Consider the following 4,767-nt stretch of genomic DNA (forward strand, 5'->3'; position numbering starts at 1 on the left):
ATCCATCTTGCTGAGAATGGAATTATGGAAACTAAGCACTTCTTAGTCGAGTTGAAACGTCGTTGATGACGTCAAATTGTTGACTTCAACACTCAACACTCGCGTTGAAAATTGGAATGTCGCGAATGTGTTTCTGCAGCTAAAAGTTTGTATACAAACGCCTTAATTTTTTTATATAAACTTTATATAAATTTATAAAGGCATAATACAAAAGCTTGTATTTTGCATTTATAAATTGCTGTACTTGTAAATGACATTTTTCCATCTCAAAAATAATGATGATTATTATTTCATTTATTTTTTTAAAAAATGCGAAACTAAGGTAAAGTATTTGCAAAATTTTATAAGCATAATTTGCATAATTCCTTGTCTCATTACTCATATTTTTATCTGCGAGTTTCGCATTTATCTGCATTGTTAGAATTCACTTTCCTTTTGTGCGTTTCCACATTTAGTGTATTTTAATAATGTTGTATAAGGAAGACATTATCATGATAACTGTGTTGCTCATTAAATTATTTAACGGAGTTCTCTAAATGACAAAGTAAGTAGTCTGTCCTCGACATAAAATAAGCGTTTATATTATATTAGAAATTACGTGAATACAGCAACTTAAAAAATGAAAGGTTAATCTCTACTTACGTGGACTGTCATGGCCGCACAGGGTGGACCGACGTTCTAACCTAACCTAACCTATTCTAATAAATTACAAATATTGTTAATGTATTAGAATAGGTTAGGTTATAATGTGAGTCTCCACTGTGCGGCCATGACAGTGCACGTAAGTAAAGATTGACCAAATGAAAATATTAATAAGAATATACATAAAACACACGGTTTCCAATTGTAAGTAAATATTCACGTTAGCCATTGTGAAATTTATTATTATTATTTGTTACGGTGTTTCAGAAACAATTACATCTAACAGGTACTGACATCACTGTTTCTCGCAAACTTCATAATAGGTTTGAAAGATTCCGTATGCTAGGATGTTAGTGAGTGGGGAGAACCCTATTTTATTCATCCTCTTAGAGGCTTAACTATTGTTCAAAATTTTTGAAATTTTGCTGGAAGGTCTGCTCTATAGTGGATCGATCCTTGTAAATTTTGGTGTTGAAGGTAAAGGGGATGGAGAGATAGACGGGAGATCGTATGTCCTACCTATATCGAGGGTTTTTAATTTTTTTGGCTGGAAAATTACGCAACTCATTGCTGTATTTCTCCCCAGGTAATGTTCAGCACGTCGGTCAGCTTGTTCGTCATTTAAATAATTGTAATAACAAAGTACGTTCAGGAATTCAATATACTCGAAACACACAGAATACTTCTGTTGATTATCGTAGCTACGACAACTTCGTGGATTTTGGAATTATTCAGATTGCTGAGGTAAGAGTCTCCACTGTGATTTCATCTGTTCATTTTCAAGTATATGTGTAATTTAATTAACTTTATAAAATATTTGTTTCATATCTCAGAAGAAAGATATTCAATGTGGAGCATTGAATATCTGAGCAGACATTTCAACTGCTGTTCGCTGTTCGTCGAAAGTATTTTCCTTTACTCTATCTTACGGTTGGCGGATTCGTACGTGGTGGAATATTTGAAAGGAGAAGATTACGAAACAGAGTCGGACGACACATCTTTGTTAAAATATTGTTCCCGGGATCATGCACAACTTTCATTAATCGACGTTTTCTGGCATTCGAAGATTAATTTGAAATGTTTTAATCTTCGTATTTATAAATCTTTTAATTGGGTAAAATTAAAAGTTTATTATTATAGATTCACATTACCATACAGACAATACATGAATCTTCAACGATCAATTTTTTTTATTCTCTGTAAATTTTGATTGCAGATAAATTATATTTGTATATGTTGCTATAATTTCTATTTTATTCAATTTTGATATCTAATTTTTAAATTAAATATTAAATGGTATAAGTATGAAATAATGTTTTGTTTTTATTCTTGTTTAACCAAACACGTCGAAAATGAAGAGAAACGAGAAATTATTTATTGTTTCGTCGTTATAATACCGGAATGCAATTTTTANCTCTAAATGACAAAGTAAGTAGTCTGTCCTCGACATAAAATAAGCGTTTATATTATATTAGAAATTACGTGAATACAGCAACTTAAAAAATGAAAGGTTAATCTCTACTTACGTGGACTGTCATGGCCGCACAGGGTGGACCGACGTTCTAACCTAACCTAACCTATTCTAATAAATTACAAATATTGTTAATGTATTAGAATAGGTTAGGTTATAATGTGAGTCTCCACTGTGCGGCCATGACAGTGCACGTAAGTAAAGATTGACCAAATGAAAATATTAATAAGAATATACATAAAACACACGGTTTCCAATTGTAAGTAAATATTCACGTTAGCCATTGTGAAATTTATTATTATTATTTGTTACGGTGTTTCAGAAACAATTACATCTAACAGGTACTGACATCACTGTTTCTCGCAAACTTCATAATAGGTTTGAAAGATTCCGTATGCTAGGATGTTAGTGAGTGGGGAGAACCCTATTTTATTCATCCTCTTAGAGGCTTAACTATTGTTCAAAATTTTTGAAATTTTGCTGGAAGGTCTGCTCTATAGTGGATCGATCCTTGTAAATTTTGGTGTTGAAGGTAAAGGGGATGGAGAGATAGACGGGAGATCGTATGTCCTACCTATATCGAGGGTTTTTAATTTTTTTGGCTGGAAAATTACGCAACTCATTGCTGTATTTCTCCCCAGGTAATGTTCAGCACGTCGGTCAGCTTGTTCGTCATTTAAATAATTGTAATAACAAAGTACGTTCAGGAATTCAATATACTCGAAACACACAGAATACTTCTGTTGATTATCGTAGCTACGACAACTTCGTGGATTTTGGAATTATTCAGATTGCTGAGGTAAGAGTCTCCACTGTGATTTCATCTGTTCATTTTCAAGTATATGTGTAATTTAATTAACTTTATAAAATATTTGTTTCATATCTCAGAAGAAAGATATTCAATGTGGAGCATTGAATATCTGAGCAGACATTTCAACTGCTGTTCGCTGTTCGTCGAAAGTATTTTCCTTTACTCTATCTTACGGTTGGCGGATTCGTACGTGGTGGAATATTTGAAAGGAGAAGATTACGAAACAGAGTCGGACGACACATCTTTGTTAAAATATTGTTCCCGGGATCATGCACAACTTTCATTAATCGACGTTTTCTGGCATTCGAAGATTAATTTGAAATGTTTTAATCTTCGTATTTATAAATCTTTTAATTGGGTAAAATTAAAAGTTTATTATTATAGATTCACATTACCATACAGACAATACATGAATCTTCAACGATCAATTTTTTTTATTCTCTGTAAATTTTGATTGCAGATAAATTATATTTGTATATGTTGCTATAATTTCTATTTTATTCAATTTTGATATCTAATTTTTAAATTAAATATTAAATGGTATAAGTATGAAATAATGTTTTGTTTTTATTCTTGTTTAACCAAACACGTCGAAAATGAAGAGAAACGAGAAATTATTTATTGTTTCGTCGTTATAATACCGGAATGCAATTTTTAATCGTAATTTTAATTACAGTAGACCCCCTATAATTACGGTTCCTATAATTACGATTCCCATATAACTGCGAAAAAATTGCGACGGTATCCGTTAAAAAAAGGGTAAAAAAAACTTCTATAATTACGTAAAACATCATCAGGCAGCCGAACTAATTTCCGCCGTCCAGCGCCACGCTNTAGACCCCCTATAATTACGGTTCCTATAATTACGATTCCCATATAACTGCGAAAAAATTGCGACGGTATCCGTTAAAAAAAGGGTAAAAAAACTTTTATAATTACGTAAAACATCATCGGGCAGCCGAACTAATTTCCGCCGTCAAGTGCCACGCTTCGGAGAAATCACTATCGTCTGTACAGTATTATATATAAATTAGAGGAGAAGTTGGTATTATGGCACACTGCTAGTATTATGGAACCACCCCATTTCGAACTGATAATAAAGGTGAACTGTAGCGGATTGTGGCCGAACTGAACTAGACAGACATCCATAGCAAGGGGAAAACCCGTTTTACTTCGGTTAAACGGTTGTCCGTATTTAATCAGCAAATTTGTTTTTTTCAAAATTCGCAAGTTTTGAATGCTAAGTGAATTTAATTATTTTCAAAATATAAATCGTGTATTTGTAGGTTCACTGGTGCACGCATTCCGTTCCATAGAATTAGGGTTACATATTAATCTGTGTGATGTTCACGTTTTTTAAAATTTGGTCTTGACAGAGATAAGTTAATTCGAGATGGCGATGCGTGAAATACGGACCCCATTGGTGCTTTTACAGTAATATGGAACTCAACTCTTTCGAACTTTCTATTTGCAAGCAGACATTCCTCCATAGCAATTTGTGAAAAAGACACAAGGTAGAAAGCCAATTCTTCCCGATAATGTCGAAAAAGAGCTGCTGGAATATATATTGTTGACGGAGGTCATATTTTTCTATTATAAAAGCATTATTGCGATAAAATACATTGGAGTAAATAATTTAGTAATTATTTGACATTTTTTGTTTTTTCCTATTTGTTTTTGGCTATATTAAAGCATTTTTTTGAAAATATACAGTAAGGTTCCATATTACCACCCGATTTTCTCCAAGCCTACTTTCGGACTTTTTGTACAAAAGCCTTCAAAAACCATACTTATAATTACACTAGCGAAAAATCCAATTAGGAACATTTAGTTTACTAGTTAC

The 4,767-nt window shown here is 32.6% G+C and overlaps 1 long non-coding RNA gene across 1 annotated transcript; it reads left to right on the plus strand.

The window, feature by feature from the left end:
* Positions 1 to 411: 411 nt before the first annotated feature.
* Positions 412 to 1,877, plus strand: LOC111612861. Its single transcript, XR_002754688.1, has 3 exons — positions 412 to 544; positions 1,229 to 1,386; positions 1,476 to 1,877. It is a non-coding gene; the product is annotated as an uncharacterized LOC111612861 (long non-coding RNA).
* The last annotated feature ends 2,890 nt before the right edge of the window (positions 1,878 to 4,767 follow it).

Source organism: Centruroides sculpturatus, unplaced genomic scaffold, assembly GCF_000671375.1.
Source record: "Centruroides sculpturatus isolate CEXI.00-Female unplaced genomic scaffold, Cexi_2.0 scaffold1560, whole genome shotgun sequence".
NCBI classification, from domain to species: Eukaryota; Metazoa; Arthropoda; class Arachnida; order Scorpiones; family Buthidae; genus Centruroides; species Centruroides sculpturatus.